The sequence below is a fragment of the Triturus cristatus genome, chromosome 7 (genome assembly GCF_964204655.1).
Source record: "Triturus cristatus chromosome 7, aTriCri1.1, whole genome shotgun sequence".
NCBI classification, from domain to species: Eukaryota; Metazoa; Chordata; class Amphibia; order Caudata; family Salamandridae; genus Triturus; species Triturus cristatus.
The window spans coordinates 1,204,374,815-1,204,393,836 of NC_140590.1; the positions used below are offsets into that span (position 1 = coordinate 1,204,374,815).

General features: G+C 39.5%; 1 protein-coding gene and 1 long non-coding RNA gene across 2 annotated transcripts in view; one reads left to right on the forward strand and one right to left on the reverse strand.

Moving 5' to 3' along the window:
* LOC146811602 (extracellular calcium-sensing receptor-like) overlaps nt 1-19,022 on the reverse strand; it is a 724,241-nt gene that overhangs the window by 458,594 nt on the left and 246,625 nt on the right. The gene's annotated exons all lie outside the window — the stretch shown is intronic.
* Nucleotides 14,110-14,715, forward strand: LOC146811603 (uncharacterized). Its single transcript, XR_014965827.1, has 3 exons — nt 14,110-14,211; nt 14,364-14,427; nt 14,546-14,715. It is a non-coding gene; the product is annotated as an uncharacterized LOC146811603 (long non-coding RNA).

The window sequence follows — 19,022 nt, forward strand, 5'->3', positions numbered from 1 at the left end:
GTGCTTGAGGCAATGATTTTGAAAGGCAAAGGAAAAGCTGCACGGAAACTCAGTGGTAGTGAGACTTTACTTGCACACCGTGACCGAGGTATGGAACTGTCCATTTAAAAGCATGTGTTGCACTCGGTACACTGTGGATTAAATGTGGTTTTACCGAAATCGACTTTGAAATCCAGTATAAATATAAAGGGCAGTTATGGAGCACTTTGGGAATCGCAGTCCCGTATGATGTAATTAAAGGTTAACAAGATCGTACAACAAAGGAAAACCATGATGACAATACCACTTGGGGGTTAAAAGGTAACTTAAAACAAAAACTTGTACTTACCTTCGTTGTACTACTGAAATACGGTGATAATTACGAATAAGAAACCATGAAGGAACTGTCCCTTTAAACTGGAAGAAATGGACGTTGGTCCCTTTTCAATATCTTAAGAAGTTACGGTTTTTAAATCTAATGAACCCACTGACATTACAGCAAGTGGCATATGATGAAGAGTCGTTGGACTCGAAACGCGTCATGCCTGTTGGTCTTTTAATAAAGAAACCTTTCAAGCACTGTTGTTGTGGCCCGTACAGCGTTGCAGAAGGAGCGCGTGTTTTTATGGGGATTCTACAGAGGTGTCTGACACACCTTACAATGGGCCCCGATCCGCGAGGAAGAGGCACTCCTATGTGTCAGGGTGATTTAATGAAGCTCGGAGCTTTCTTTAAAGGAGTGCCCTCCGGCTGCGAAAGTGAACAGGAACAGACTTTGTGATGGAAGGGCCACCGTGTGAGGCCCGCCTCAACTTGGGGAATGGACTTTTTCAGCAGCTAGGATTTGCAGAGGAATTTTTCCTTAGCACTTCATGCTTGAGGCAATGATTTTGGAAGGGAAATGAAAAGCTGCACGGAAACTCAGCGGTAGTGAGACTTTACTTGTACACCGTGACCGAGGTATGGAACTGTCTATTTAAAAGCATGTGTTGCACTCGGTACACTGTGGATTAAGTGTGGTTTTACCGAAATCGACTTTGAAAACCAGTATGAATGTAAAGGGCAGTTATGGAGCACTTTGGGAATTGTACTCCCCTATGATATAATTAAAGGTTAACAAGATCATACAACAAAGGAAAACCATGATGACAATACCACTTGAGGGTTAAAAGGTAACTTAAAACAAAAACTTGCACTTACCTTTGTTATACTACTGAAATACGGTGATAATTACGAATAAGAAACCATGAATGAACTGTCCCTTTAAACTGGAAGAAATGGACGTTGGTCCCTTTTCAATGTCTTAAGAAGTCACGTTATTTAAATCTAATGAACCCACTGACATTACAGCAAGTGGCACATGATGAAGAGTTATTGGACTCGAAACGCGTCATGCCTGTTGGTCTTTTAATAAAGAAACCTTTCAAGCACTGTTGGTGTGGCCCGTACAGCGTTGCAGAAAGAACGCGTGTTTATTTTTGGAGATTTATATATATATATATATATATTCACTGAAAAAACCATAGGTTTCAGGGGCGTTATAGTGAGCTGGACATTTCCCTCGTACAAAACCCTAGAAATTCCCCCGTTATAGTTAGTTCAGCTAACTATAACTCGCGCCCCCGCAATGCACTGCTGATGACGTCACATATTACATCACTCATGACATGGTCAGTGACATCACTGATGACATCCCTGATGACATCTGAAATGACATCACTGATGACATCACTGATGACGTCATCCAGTGAGTGTGTATTTCTGTAAATTTTAAATATGTTTAATATATATATAGGGAAAGACCTAAGGAAGAATGAGTGGGTGCATAAGTGTGTGAATGGATTATTTAGCAGGTGCGAGACTGACTCTATAAGTGAGTCATTAAACTCTCTTACTGCAGACTAGTGACTAAACTGTGTGAATGTCTGTATCTGTCTGTCTGTTGGTGTATAAGCAGCTACATGGTTTTGTGAATAGCTATATGAGAGTCTCTATGGGTGATTGATTGGTTGTGTGAGTATCTGTTTGGGTGCCTGAGTGTTTGTGTGGGTGGGGTGCGTGTGACTCTGTGCATACATGTGTGAGTGGGTGATTCTATGGGTGCATGGTTTTAAGAGTGCATCTGTGATGGACTGTATTGTTGGGTGAGTGTATGTATGGGTGTGTTAGTGATTGAATGTATATCTCAGTGGTACATGTGTGAGTAACTACATATGTGAAAGGCAGTATATATGTGTGTAAGAGTATATAAGTGGGTATATGTGAGAGTGTGTGATTGTGAGAGTGGCTGTATGGATGAGTGTCTGCTTGTATTAGTGATTGTTTAAGAATGTAAGAATGTGGTACTATTTTTATGAGTGAGTGAACTTGTGTGTGTATAACTGCATAGGTGAGTAAAATGGAGTGTGATTAATTATTTGCATGACTGACTAGGTGTGAGAGTACCTCTATGGATGATTGGTGGTGTGTGAGTGTCTATGTAGGTGTATAAATGCATATGATAGTCCTGTACTGAGTGACTGTGAGTATGAGTGACTGTACAGGTAAGTGAGTGGATGTGTGTGTAGATCTAAGAGCCAATGAGTGGGTATGTAGTTATTGGTATTGGAGTATCTATGGTTTTGAGAATGGACGTCTGAAATTATGATTGAGTATATCAAAGGGTGTGAGAAGATGCACTAATTTATCACATGGATGACGTCATCAGTGATGTCATCAGAGATGTCATTTCAGATGTCATCAGTGATGTCACTGACCATGTCATGAGTGATGTAATATGTGACGTCATCAGCAGTGCATTGCGGGGGCGCGAGTTATAGTTAGCTGAACTAACTATAACGGGGGAATTTCTAGGGTTTTGTATGAGGGAAATGTCCAGCTAACTATAACGCCCCTGATACCTATGGTTTTTTCAGTGAATTTCTAAGGTTTTTTAAATGCTAATTCCTAACTATAATGTGCCTGAAACCTATGGTTTTTTCAGTGAATTTCAAAGGTTTTTTAAATGCCAATTCCTAACTATAATGTGCATGAAACCTATGGTTTTTTAAATGCTAATTCCTATCTATAACTTATCTCTAAAGATATCATGAAAAGCATTCTTTTTTAAAAGTAGGGTGCACATTAGTTTTGTGGAAAAGCATCTTTGTGATTGGTTAAGAAAAAGCAGTTTCAAAGTGGAGTACATATCATAGGATAAAATTTGCTCAGCTCAACCACACCTGCTACTTGCATTTGGAAGGCACTGTTCGAACTTAAAACAATCGTGAACTTTTAACCTGCACGTGTCGTTAAATGTTCAAGAAAATGTTGCAAAAAAATATCGTTACGTTTTAAAAAATTGATGAACTTTTAACCTGCACGTGTTGTAGAATGTTCTAGAAAGTGTGTTGATAGAATACTTTGCACTTCTGACTTCTAGGTTTTGTTGAATATTAAAAAAACGGTTTATATGGAAAATTAAAAAGAAACCAATAGAAAGAAGTTTTGAAACCTAAAAGAATCAAGGAACTATTCTAATTTATTCTTTACATGTATATATGTGTAGAGCAACAAAATTATAGACACAACAGCACCAGGAAGAGGAAGAAGCAGGGAGTGGGGGGAGGGGGGGAGATGGGCAGAATGGCACACATGCACAATTAAGTACAACACACACATGGACTAACAATGGCCAAAATGAAACACACCAACAAGGAGCACAAGTCACACAACCCGCCAACATCACACCACTGAACGAGCATAGAAGTGAAAACCATGCTGCATTCATACAGGATGTGTACAAAGGCCTGTCGTTGGTGTTGTGGGATGTCTGCGACCGTGGTCATCATGGATGAGATGCCCAGCATGTGGCACATGGTTGAGTTCACTGTATGTTATGTTGGCAAACGGCTGCTCCTCCCTCCCACGAGCCCCCACACTTTTGTATGGTACGCTGTTGTATCTCGTGCACTCGTACGGCACACCATTGTAATGCCTATTTGCACATGTCCTGCTAAATTCCAACTACACCATCACAGTGCCGTTTGGAGGTGGTGCATGCCACTTTACAACATCGACTGCTGCGACTCTTGTAGCAGGCCACACCAGAACACAGAGACACACTTACCGCACTTCTTGTACACGGACATGTCCGAGAAACCCCGTTCCCCTTGCCGGATAGGCACACCCCTGCACTGACCTGTAAACCCCAGACCAGCACATGCCAGTTGTGCATGCAGGAGGATGCGTGCGTAGCTACATGTCCAGGCTCACTGCCAACGCTGAGGTGACAGCAACTACAAACAAATCCTGTGCACACGTGACAATATAATTAAATTTGATCACAGAAAAGATAACAGGGTTCAAAGAACAATGGAAAGATGTTTTTTAATTCAAAACGTTGTCTTTCATCAGTACAAAGAGCGCCAGCCGACACGTGTTTCGTCAACAGTGGAAAACTGTGACTCTTCAGGGCTGGGAAACAATATGAAATTTGATCAAAAACCAAATAATAAAGGTTTGACAATAAGTGCAATAAGAAACATGGTTGTGATAAAGCGTAACATAATTGAGTGAAAAAAGAACTCTATGTGAATATGAACAAAAGCCAAATGAAGAAGGGGTGACAACAAACGGGACAACGACACGGGAAACTCAACTGAAAGATAATGCTCATATATGAACAAATAAATGAATAAAAGGCAAAAGCATGAAAAAGAAGAAATACATCTGGGAGAGAAAATGTCTCACCAAGTAGTGTTTAAAAATGATATAATGAAGGCACGAAAACTTAACATATTAAACACTGTACCAGTAATAGCAGTTTAGGAAAACAGTTAATTATAACAAAAAACATCCTCATAACTAAAAGGAAGACAGCACACTGTGATGTTGCAGGGCTCGTGCCTATCATGCTAAGGCAATGACCACAGGGACACACTTGCTAAGATGTGGGTTTGGGGGGCATTGGCGGTCCTGGAGTTGTTGAGATGAGTCTTCTGGCCCTCATGGGTATCCCTGTATCATGCTCATTGACTCTATAGCACCTGTGGGTGTTCTGGTGTGGCTCTTGGCAGTGTTCCCTTTCATGGTGCACGTAGTTGTCCTGCTTAACACCAGCAGAAAGCAGGTGTAAAATCCCTGGTGCTAACGTGTCTTATCGCCGGAATTTGTTTCACATTGCAATTGGTGTGAAAGTTTTGATGTGATTTTTTTCGTGTGCAGAACAATATACGAACTGAGCAGTGTATCTCGTCAAGATCCAGCACCTGACGCACTATTCCCAATCAATATAAATACAATGAGATTTCTTAATAGATTTTGTGTGTACACTGTAAGTGCAGCCAATACCTCAGTGCAATTCAATACAGGATTTTAGTATGTAGAATAAATCGGAAAGGTGCACCTCGTGTCTTTTTGCACGGGAACGGCTAGTCTCCATTTCATTATCAGCACTTTAACAGAAGTAAAGTTGAGATAAATCTAATACACTATTCAGAAGTTGGTGCAAACTGCAGATATCACCAGTAAACCAGCGATAAGTGCCCCAAAATTTAACACCATGGTGGACTCCATCAAATAACAGTAATAAGAACAAGAAAGAGTCACACAGCAGTTAAGAGAACAACCCAAAACGTTATTAATTTTTTTTTCAAACTTTATTTTTTATAATCATGAATATGTAAACGATAAACTATTTTCAAACTTTATGTTTTTATTAACATATATATGAACGATAAACTAATAAACAAAATGTATCAAAAATAATACAAAACAACAAGGCGGAACACTCCTGTGGGGACCATGAATGTCGACGACAGACCTGGAAATTCAGAAAGATTGTTAAAAGAAAACCAGCATGCTATTCTCAACAAAATACCACAAGAAACAAATCACAGATATATAAAATGCAGACAGCTAACAACATTTTATAACTTTAACTTACAAAAACTGTAAATGTTGCCCCTTTAATATATTTACCGAATCTGAGGAATTTTTTTTGCAGAAGGCACCACGCCCACAACGTTTTTCTTCAGTGGTGAGGACATTTTTTACTTTTCCCAAGGGGCAAACAAAGACCAATGCCACCTTGGTCACGTGCAAGATTTGCAAAAGAGTTCTGTCACAAGGGGATCCTAGCAAGAAATACTCGTATGGCACGGCAAGTATGATGAAACACCTAAGGACCCTTCATCCGAATAATCTTGCACGAGAAGACTGCAAGCAGATGAGAAACACTCCTATTCTGTATCTGTAAAAAAGAATCACAAATAAATGTATATTAATAACTTTCAAAAATATACTATTCCATTACTGTACAAACACATTTTATATAAATACTGACTAAGAAACTATGTTCCTGAACCACAAGTGTGACGATGGTTAAAACACTATATGCATAGTGCATACTACTTTGAAGCAGTTCATGCCCTAAAGCCTACCTCACTTAAACTCTACATGCTAACTGACTAAATGATTACAGTACTATAAGGAGACACACTGGGTGAGTGACAGGGTGTTTTCTAGAAGAGTATGAATAATAACTAGGGAATTGAAGGTGTGAAACACAACTGTGTAGGTGATTAGAGGACTGCATCCATACTGCATAGGCATTTAAAGCAGTCCATGTGCTAAGGCCTGGCTCACTGCATGACTACTTGGGTACTGACTGAATGATTAGAGTACAGCAAGGAGAGTGCCTAGGTGAATTTATAAGTGCTAGGCTTTTCGCACAGGGAATGGATTAGTACTTGGATAGTGGATAGGGGTTTGAAGAAGTCCATGTGCTAAGGCCTAGCTCAGTGCATGAATACTTAGGCAGTGACTGAATCATTAGAGTACTGGAAAGAGAGTGTCTTGGTGAATTTATAAGTGTTTGGGTTTTGGCACAGTGAATAGATTAGTACATGGTGTTGAATGGGTCACTAGAGGACTGCAAAGGGAGTGACAGGATGTTTGCAAGACTGTATGGATACTGACTAGGAAATTGAAAGTGTGAAAGACAAGTGTCTAGGTAGTTAGAAGACTGCATGCATAGTGGATAGGGGTTTGAAGCAGTCCATGTGCTAAGGCCTGGCTCAGTGCATGAATACTTAGGCACTGACTGAATGATTAGAGTACTGCAAAGATAGTATCTTGGTGAATTTATAAGTGTTTGAGTTTTCGCACAGTGAATGGATTAGTACATGATGCTGAATGGGTCACTAGAAGACTGGAAAGGGAGTGACAGCCAGGGTGTTTCCTTGAATTGTATGGATACTGACTAGGGAATTGAAGGTTTGAAAGACAATTGTGAACAACCAAACCACAATGCTAGCGGTAGCCCTCTAGAGTAGCACCAGATTTAAGATAACTCAATGTAATTGTTGGTGAAACAGTTCATTCACCTTAAGTGTGCAATTTTGGATGACACCCGCCAGCACAATGCCGTTCCAGTAACTGGAAAATACATGTACAAAAACAACACCAAATGCACCACTTAAACAATGTAATTCAAATAAAGTCCAAATTCTTAAGGTATTTTTCGTTTTTCAAAAAAAGCTCATCTTTATTATGCAGTGAATATTGCAATTAAAAACAATTTTCCAACACAGCCAAAGCAGCCAAAGCGGCTGCTTTGGCTGTGTTGGAAAATTGTTTTTAATTGCAATATTCACTGCATAATAAAGAAGAGCTTTTTTTGAAAAACGAAAAATACCTTAAGAATTTGGACTTTATTTGAATTACATTGTTTAAGTGGTGCATTTGGTGTTGTTTTTGTACGTGAAAGACAATTGTGTAGGTGGTTAGAGGACTGCATGCATAGTGGATAGGGGTTTGAAGCAGTCCATATACTAAGGCCTGGGTCACTGGATGAGTACTTGGGTACTGACTGAATGATTAGGGTACTGCAAGGAGAGTGCCTGGGTGAATTTCTAAGGGTTTGGCGCAGTGAATGGATTAGTACATGATGCTTAATAAGGTCACTAGAGGAGTGCAAGGGGAGTGACAGGGTGTTTGCTGGAAGTGTGTGGATACTGACTCGGAAATGGAAGGTGTGAAAGACAAGTGTGTAGGTGGTTAGAGGACTGCATGCATAGTGGTAGGGGTTTGAAGAAGTCCATGTGCTAAGGCCTGGCTCAGTGCATGAATACTTAGGCAGTGACTGAATCATTAGAGTACTGGAAAGAGAGTGTCTTGGTGAATTTATAAGTGTTTGGGTTTTGGCACAGTGAATGGATTAGTACATGGTGTTGAATGGGTCACTAGAGGACGGCAAAGGGAGTGACAGGGTGTTTCCTGGAAGTGTATGGATACTAACTAGGGAATTGAAGGTGTAAAAGACAAGTGTATAGTATGTCAGAACACTACATGCATACTGCATAGACATTTGAAGCAATCTATTTGGTACTTAGAAACTGACTAAATAATCAGACTACTTCTAGGACAGTGCTTAGGTAAAACTTTTAAATTTTCAGTTCTGCCACAGTGAAGAAGATAGTACATGGTACTGCACCTTAGTGTCAAACCCTGACTCATTTTATCAATGCACAAGCAAAGACTAGCTTCTAATGCTACTAAAACTTGACAACATGACAGGTTTTAAAAGACTTATCTGCTAAAAAATACACGATTTTACCAAATGCTTCTCTCACAGTGGTTCCCAAATGCACACAGACTCACAGTGTGATTCTAGACAACAACCACCATACCTAGGATTTTACCAAAAATCATTCACTACTGTGGAAGTGGTAAGGGAACTGCACACAATCTTCATATTTCAGGACTGCACTTTTGTGTTAAAGCCTGCCTCATTTAATCAAAGCATAAACAAAGACTGGCTTCTAATGCTACTAAAAATTGACAACATGACCGGTTTTAAAACAGTTATCTGTCAGCAAATACACAATATTACCAAATGCTTCTCTCAAAATCCTTACCCAAATGCACACAGACTCACAGTGTGATTTTAGACAATCAACCCTATCCTAGGAGTTTACCAAAACTCATTCACTAGTCTAGAAGAGTTAATGGTACTGCACACAATCTACATATTTAAGTACAGCACATCAGTGTCAAAGCATGACTCATTTAATCAACGCATAAGCAAAGACTGGATTCTAATGCTACTAAAACTTCACAACATGACAGGTTTAAAAGAAGTTATCTGTCAGCAAATACATGATGTCCCAAATGCTTCTCTCACAGTGATCCCAAATACACACTAACTCACACTGTGATTCTAGACAAGCACCACTATCTCTAGGAGTTTACCAAAACTCATTCACTACAGTGCAAGTGGTAAGGGAACTGCACACAATCTACATATTTCAGGACTCCACTTTTCTGTCAAAGCCTGACTCATTTAATCAAATCATAAGCCATAACTGTCTTCTAATGCTACTAAAACTTCACAACATGACAGGTTAAAACAACTATTTGTCAGCAAATACACAATGTTACCAAATGCTTCTCTCACAGTGGTTCCCAAATGCACACATACTCACTGTGTGATTCTAGACAAGCAACACTATCCCTTGCACTATACCGAAACACATTTCTTCATCTAGAAGAAGTACTACATTTTAGTATAGAAACATAACATAACTCATTTCACAAATTCATAAACAATGACTGGTTTCTAATTCTACCAAAATATAAAAACAGCACAGTTATCTGTCTGCAAACACATGAAAAACACAAATGCTTATCACAGAATGGTTTCTACATGCACACACACTGTCAATAAGATTGTAGAGAAAAAAAGTACTCCCTACACTTTAGCAGGAGAAATACATTAGTCTGATTAAAATCAAAATAGTCTACATACATCCCCTCACATTTAAAAAACTCATCTTTCAAGTTCTTTTGTAGATTAAGAAGTATATCAGTCACTCACCATATTTTCTTTTACAGAATCTCTGCACTGTGCACCTCTCAGCAAAAACAAAGAATGGAAATGTTTCCCTTTCATTTTCCACACATATACATGTAAACATCAAATCACAATCCTTCACACATAAACTCAAAAGCAAACACACATTTCTATTGGTTAAACATTTCAACCCTTTCCAACTGAAATACATTTCAACCCTTTCCCCAATCGGCCTTCTACCTATTACCATAGAAACAGGTCATGGAACACTGCACTGAGCACACAGGTCACAAGTTCAGCATACAATGTTTCTAAACAAGACAGGAAGTGTGCTTGACTTTTCAACTTATCATATATAATGTTCCTTACAATCTGTTTTTGCCAACCAATAAGAATCATACCTTTAAAAAACAGAAATATACACCCTACCTTTCAGTGTAGAAAGTAGTCATACAACCAATGATTTCTTGTCTTTTTTTTTTTTTTTTTAAATTCCGTGGATCCAACGCGAGAGAATCCATACACCCAACACGATAGAATGCGCGCACCGTGCGCGCATTTCGCCGTTTAAAAAAAACAAAAGGGGACCCCCAGGCACCTCTACAGGGTCAAAGTATTTACACTCTGCCCCCTTTATATGTTTTATACACTTATTCCCCTTGCTTCTTCAGCCTCGTTTCTACCGAGGCAGAAAATGGCCGCCAACAGTTCCTGGTTTCGAATGTTGACAGACACTCAACAGCCAATTAGCATTCAGCGCTTGATCGGGAGGGTGCGTGCTCGGTTCGGGGAGGGTGCGCTTACGGTGCGGGTAGGGTGCGAGGATCCACCGCGCCAATAGATATATATATACTTTTAACTCTAATTTTCTCAGGAACTACTAAACAGATTTACACCATTTATGCAAAAGGCATGAGTCTGAACTGAGGACTACCTCTTTGCCAAATTTGGTGTCATTCCGTTCAGCGGTTCGGGCTGTAGCTGCGACAGCCGATCCTATGGGAAATTGCATGGGGAAAACACGTTTTGGGACCCCCCTTTTTTCTCGGCCCCTGCTTGACAAATCACCACGAAACATTCAGGGTAGGAGTGGAGCGGAGCTGGCCAAAATTTTGGAGAATTTCACGAAGATTCGTCAACCGGCGCCAAAGATATTCCCAATAGAATGTTGCTGATTTCCTCTGGAAAATAGGTCCTAACTATAACTATCTACTGGTGACCCCCAGTAGATAATATATATATGTATATATATATATATATATATATATATATATATATATATATATATATATATATATATATATATATATATATATATATACATATATATATTATCTACTGGCGGTCGCCAGTCGGTAGTTATAGTTAGGACCAATTTTCCATAGGAAGACCATTTTTTTTTTGCTTATAACTTTGGCGTCGTTGGATGAATCTTCATGAAATTGCCTAAACGTATTCTTTGTTCCTATCAGCTCCTATGTGGGAAGATTGGGGGTGGTTCGTCAAGGGGGGGGCCGAGAAAAAAGGGGGTCCCAAAACATGTTTCCTCTATGTTAATTTCCATAGGAAACTTTAGACAAGGCTACTGGTCGAACGGGTAAATGGAATTGACCCAAATTTGGCAGGGAGAAGAGTCTTGGTCTAGAAAGCACGCTTTTGTTTATTTGGTGTAAATCAGTTCAGTTGTTTTGGAGAAATATCTAAATTTACTGATATTGATATTTGGGAATTCTGCCATCTGATTGGCTGAGGCGTTACGAGCACAAGCTTGCTACTTATTGGTTGTGAGCGCTGCAAGCGGCTGCAACTAGGGAGTGTTGGCCGCCATTTTGTGATTCCATTGAAGCGAGTAAGGGGAAAAAAGGGCAAAAAGAGTAGGAAACAGGAGGATAGGAGCACTGTAACCTCTGTGGGGGAGTACGATGTGAAGTAGTCACACCTACCGCTCTGAAAGTGCGGTGTTGCTCAGAGTCACATGGTGGTGAGATGAGATGCTGCTACAGTCGGGTATGAAACCTAGAGCCTAAACCGTGAGGCCATTGCTGTAAAGTGATGTGCTCTGGTGTTTGTAGGATACCTGTGGAAGTAGTGTTAGTAGGCGTTTATACCATACAGGGAAGGGGAAGCGAACTACTGAGTTCTAACGTGTGTTTATACTATATCGGAAGTAGGAAGTGAAGTACTACGCCTACCGGTGTAAAGACTCGGGGATCAAACCAAGATGATTGTTGTAAAGTGATGGGCTGTGGGCGCTGTAGCATACTGGCTGCTGTAGTAGAACTATAAGTAGTGTTAGAATGTGTTTATACTATATAGGGAGTGGAAAGCAAACTACTTACCCCTACTGGTCTGAAGACTCAGGGATTAAACCGTGAGCTCATTGCTGTTAAGTGATGTGCTCTGTGTACTATTTCAGTGTAAGTCATAGTACAATGTTAGCATGTAATGATAGTATAATGTAAGTATGTAAGTATGTAATGTTAGAATGTAGGGCTGTCATGAGGGGAATCTTGGGGAGTTTGTAAACGGTGCTGGAGAAGAAGGATGCCTTGGTGTCTGGTCCTCTTGGTGGCTGTTTAAGTTGTCTTCTTTTCCTGCAATAAATCTACTTATCAGATCCACTGCTGTCTTCCTGTTCACTACATACATTTGGTGACGAGTGGGAGAAGGTGAAAAGAAGGCAGCACTCACCAAAATTTTGCACTTGCTTGCGTTGGTGCTGAAGACCCGTTTTCTTGGTGAATCTGTTTCTACTGATCCCAGGGTTGTCGGCTGATCGAACTATGTGATCCTACCTCTGGTAGGATTTATATTTTTTGATTTTGGGCTTCCTCTGCCTCTACACTACACTCTGGTTGCTGTACCACACGTGTGCAAGTAGTGTTAGCATGCGTTTATATTAATTCTGTAGTTATGCATTAAACAAAGTATCATGGTCCCATGGAGCGCCACCTCCCATGCGCAGGTCATACAATGTCCCGGGGTGTGCAAACGCGGGACATTTATGTTTGGTATTACAGGGTGGGAGCATTGCTTGCACCCTGTGATAGTAAATTCTTGTTTGCCTCGTTGAAGTGAGAGGAGGAAAACCTTGTATCGTTTCATAGATTTTACAGACGTTATAGTTAGGAATTAGCATTTAAAAAACCTTTGAAATTCACAAAAAAAACATAGGTTTCAGGGACGTTATAGTTAGTTGGACATTTGACTCATATAAAACCAGAGAAATTCGCCTGTTATAGTTAGGTGAGCTAACTATAACTCACGTGCCCGCAATTCACTGCTGATGATGTCACTCATGACATGGTCAGTGACCTCACTGATGACATCATTGATGACTTCACTGATGACATCACTGATTACATCATCCACGTGATGATCTGATCTGATGCACATACTGATGCCCTAATATAAACTTTGATACACCCATTCTAAAATGTAGACTGCAATTTTTGAAACTATACATATTACAATGCCATATACTACACACCACTCACTGTTTCCTAGGTCTACACACACATCCAGTCACTTATACATGTAGTTACTCATCAATACAGTAGTATAATATACACTCATACATCTATACATGCAGTCACACTCCGCTGCTCGTCCATAGAGTTACTCACACACCTAGTCAGTAATGCAAAGAATCAATCACATATCCATTTACTCGTGCATACAATTATACACACCAAGTCTGTTATTTATAGACACTCCATATCACTTATTTATAGAGATACTAACACATATTTACTGTCTATTACAATGACTGATACAAGCAGACACTCATTTATACACAAACTGAAGTTTTGTTTGAGAGTTGGATACAATAGGATGAAAGAAAAGTCTATTATAAATAAAATCTCCGCTTACAATTGGAGCAGTTTTCACTGTATTTCTGGTTGTTAACACCATTTGCCAGTGGGAATCACTGGATAACAATTTACAGCTGTTATCCTATTTATAGGTGCAGGAAGTGTTAGGATATTTGCTATTACTTTCTTTTGGGGCAGGTAGAAAGGATTAGTCATCAAGTATGTAAAGGATACTATATATATGTTGTTCTATTACAGGCACAGTAGCCATTTACTAGGAAGAGAATTACGAGACCATCAGAACACTTGAAATACTTTTGAAGCCATAGATAAGATACTTTTATGCGGTGATGAGTGTCACGACTTATAGGGTAATTTACAGATTAGCGGTTCAATGCTGATAATAGGATTGAGATATAAATATGCAATCAGTAATGGCAACTTTTATCCATGCTAGGTACAATAATTAATGAGGACGTTAGAGGTGTCGCGAATCGAAAGGAGTACCAGTAGAAACGCACAATTGATTCACCTTTTGACATGAGTCCTACCATCAATAAACAATCACCTTGAGAGGAATCGGTAGGTGTACGGTTGTAGATGTTTCCACCACTAGATATAATAAAAAAATATAGGTGGTGTTGTTGCAATGTCTTTAATCAAGGGATTGGGCAACATGGAATAGGTGGGAGGTATAATGTAACTATCTCACTAATACCCCGTTTTCTTTATAGAGCGGTGCTGCCCCCCTGAGCGGTTGCCAGGTGAGAGGTGAGACTCTGTACCCAGCCTCTGCGGGTAAGATAACTCTTTTCTGTTCATGCATCCGCAGATCCTGCTTGTAAGAAAAAGTTTTTTTATCACTATGATACACACCACTTTTTTCCTGACATGTGGCATTTCTTGTCTGTTCTAGGTACATGCAGGTTCCACTACAGGCTGATGACAACGCATCGGCTTGATATCCTTTTTTTGATATAATTCACCATTTTCTCTAAATTTTGCAGTAGCGACCATCTTCAAGGTCCTGACGAAAGCCCGATCCACCTTTGGTCTTCGTGGGCTGAAACATGTTGACCACTTAAAACTCACACCATATCAGTTCCAAATCCATACTGTTTGTGTACTGCTTTTTAATCCTGACAGTAGGCGCCCCTCGATTAAAGTTGTTTTCGGTGCCTCCTAGCCAGTTTTAGTCTTTCACCAGTTTTTCACTTAATCTTTCACATCATTGCACTGCACCCTTACTCACACTTATCAGCTCATCATACATGGACGTAGCTAGTCCTCCAATACCAACAATAAAAACATCCCTGAGCTCCTCCCTCTCAGTGAGGGGGTTGTAGCCCTCAAGGGAACTAGGTTTTTCCCTTGGGAGGAGAGTCCCTATGATGAAGCATGTCACCTCTGGTGAGTGAGGGATCTTGTCCTTATAGGGATCTGCCCTTTTGCATGTATTATTTCTAGCTTCCTTCAAGTTAGGCTTACTACCACATAGTTCTGAAATAGACTTAGAGGTAGGTCGTAGACCCTAGGATTTTTGTGTTTGGCTATCAGTTATTTGGGGAAATAATCCTTTAGTGGTCTTTAAATCTTCCATAGGACTCTCTTGTTAAAATTGTGTTGATTACAAGGTATAATGTAGGGACATATGCAGACTGTTATAGTAGCATATAAGTTAAGTCATTTTGCCTTAATGCTCTTATCCGTTCTTTTTTTGAGCTTCATGAAAAAACGATAGATGGTGGAATTTATAATATACGTATTTACAATTTTGACATTTTATGGAGTCCTGCTTGCTGTATAAATAGGAAATGTGTATATATTTCAAAGTTTCGTGAGGAGGATATTATGAGTACAGATATGATTTAATGAGCCTGAGATGATGCAAGCTATTTAGGGTTGGCTTTCACATTTGCATGACAATTTGCATGACAATTTTTGGCAATGATGGGGATAGGAACTCTGAAGGGATGTTGCTATCAATCCTTCAAAGGATACGAGTTGATGCATAGGTGCTTGATTAGTTACCTAAATATGATATCTAGTCAGAAGTATACAAAGGATACGAGTTGATGCATAGGTGCTTGATTAGTTACCTAAATATGAAATCTAGTCAGAAGTATACAAAGGAGACCGAATAATTGTGGGTGATATTTAGAGATACTTCCTGTCTTGGTATAGTACTTGTTTGTAACATTGTTTGTCAATGTATTTTATATGTTATTATATAAGTGTTTTAAAATGTTTTTACAGCCCTGATGAAGTTCCTTTTATAAGAACGAAAAGCGTTGGCTGCCCGATGTTTAAGCATGAATAAAGAAGAATAAAGAAAATTTGAATTCAGACAACTATTGGATGGACAATTATTAATCCATTGATATTTTTCTTTGATATTCTTATTAGGTGGTGCAATCCACAGTGGGTAGAAATAAAACATTACTTAATTTTTAAAGTTAAAAAAAAAGAAGTGTAATAAAATTCCAAAATATTACAAAAAAAATAGAACAAATATAGGTTTTATAAACATTAAAATATGAAATTAACATTTAAAAAACCTTCAAAATTCATGAAAAAATCATAGGTTTTACAGACGTTATAGTTAGGAATTAGCATTTAAAAACCTTTGAAATTCACTGAAAAAAACATAGGTTTTACAGACGTTATAGTTAGGAATTAGCATTTAAAAAACCTTTGAAATTCACTAAAAAACATAGGTTTCAGGGACGTTATAGTTAGTTGGACATTTGACTCATATATCAAATCATCAGTGATGTCATTTGAGATGTCAACAGTGATGTCATCAGTGATGTCACTGACCATGTCATGAGTGATGTAATATGTGACGTCATCAGCAGTGCATTGCGGGCGCGCGAGTTATAGTTAGCTCAACTAACTATAACAGGCGAATTTCTCTGGTTTTATATGAGTCAAATATCCAACTAACTATAACGTGCCTGAAACCTATGGTTTTTTTCAGTGAATTTCAAAGGTTTTTTAAATGAAAATTTGTAAGTCTAATGCACGTCAATCGTATGCTTTTTTAATTTTCTATACATGTATATATATTTTTAAAAATTGTGAATAATATCTAGTTAGGAAAACTATATTCATTCTTTTTTTTTGGTTGTAACATCATACAGAAGTCACGAACCCTTCGCGCATCCTACACGATGGCTTCGCACATTCTGGTAGCCATTTTGAAAAGTCCCACTGGGGTCGCGACTTTGGAGTGATTTGTAAAGTATGAAATATCTTTAAATTAATTATAAATAAAAGTTTTCTTTTAAGTGTTTGTCTAAATTTATTAATAAAAGTATTTTTAAAGTATTATTTTCAATATAATTTCGACGAAAGTAAAGTTATGAAATGCGCGGGGTAGCCGCTTAATGTGCACTACATCTCCCCACGCATATTTCCAGGGTCGTGCCGTGATCGCGCTGAGATCGAGCCGAAGTCGAGACTTCAGGATACTTTTAAAGTTTAAAAAATGACTATAGTATGTTTGAATATGATATTAGACTGAACAGTTTTGCTAATATACTTATTAAAAGTTTATAGAAATTTTTATTTATAGTGTATAATGATATATATGATTTTCGCGGGTGCGCAATGGGTGCGTGACGAGTGCATGCACCCTACGCAACTTCATGTCAGCAAAAGAAACAAGCATTGGCATAGCCAATAGTTCTCGCCTTTCGGACCTTATAAGTGTTTAGTTATGTAGCACAATATCCTTGGTGCAACAGCATGAACTGTTGCATGGTTAAACACTTATAAGGTCCCAAAGGCGAGACCTATTGGCTATGCCAATGCTTGTTATTTGTTCGCCAAGGGAAGATTAAGTGATTTGACCAGAATCACAGGTTGTTGAGCGTCCCTGCTGAGACTCGAACCTTGTTTCTCAGCTTCAACGTCGACAGCTCGTTTTTGTCCTAGTTTTGCATGGGCTGTGACCTGACATTAACCTTCAGCAGGGCGCATGGTCCAAAACACAATCAAGTCATGCTAAAAAAATGCTGTGGAAAAATATTCAACTTGTGTCACTTACCTCAGTAACGGAAACAAATTGACATTTTTACGAGGAAATTGCAGCTGAACGCCTGAAATTACCAGTCGAGGTTGAGCGAGATGGTGGTGACGCAAGGTAAAAGAAAATGTGATCTCTGGGCTGTTAGCTGGGTTGAAGGGGGCCCTGGGGAGCCCATCCGCGGTGGCATGTTCTATGCTAACAATGTGCAATCGTTTAATTTATGCAGTGCTCCTGGTGTTGGGGAATTAGTTGAAGACAGTGGGAACTCGCACATGCAATGGAGTAAATGGGGGCATCAAGAGTGGCTGACGGTGTGATGCCCGATTGACGGCTCATGCCGCATCAATAGGTGACACCGCTGCACCTTTGGATATGTGTGCACTGCCTCTGAGTGACAGACAATTACATGCGCCTACTATGACCCACCAGAATGTTTACTTTGAAATGCATTTGAATAAAAAGCTCCGCATAAACCACTGTTCACGGTCAGAGGACCCTCAGCGCAAACTTGACAAGTTGTGAGCCTGAGACTCACTTTCCACCCTGTGACGGTACAAAGAAATAGAACACTACGGGTCTATACAATTGAAATGCACTTACATGCGCGTGAGAGGCAGGTGCTGACGTGTGCCACCAGCAATGTTTGCCTTACCTCTAATAGGCCTACCTACGTCTGACAGTGTGAATGCCACAAGGAAGGTGACAACAGGCACTGTACCAGAGGGCATCTTGATTTGTGTTAAAAAGATGGCCGTTATAATAACAAGTGCCTAAGGAAATTAAAGACGGCCCGTCATGTTTGAGAAGTTGACAGGTGATAATACGAAATTACTGTGCTTGCATCATAAACGTTGTGTTGCAGAGTAAGTGTACACACGGATACATCTACGTGACACGCTATAAAAAATAAAGTGATTCAATAATCAAGTGGACCTCTGTGAAGTTTGTGCATGAAGAGGTAAAAAAAAGTGCAGACAGCATTAACAACGTCATCCCTGACATAACGGGAAACCACGCGCATGTCCTCACTAATGGTGCCCTTGGACGTCAATGAGGTAGCAATACTCCATACCTTTTATAAGCATTGTAGACTGCTACAGCTTCCATCACAAGTAGTGCATAGCCTACCAGACATTAGAGAGGCGTGCCAATGAGTGATGTCACAGTAGGTCTAAAACGCAGCTGACGTTATCAAACAAAGAGTCATTCAAGGAGAGAACAGGGGAGGCAAAGAGAAAAAGAGAAGAGGGCAGAGAGAGTTCAGGCACAAAGAAAAATAAACAGAGGGGCGAAATTTAAATTGATAGAGAAAGTAGGGCAGAATGAGAAAAAGAGAAAAGGGAGCAGACGCAAAAAGAAA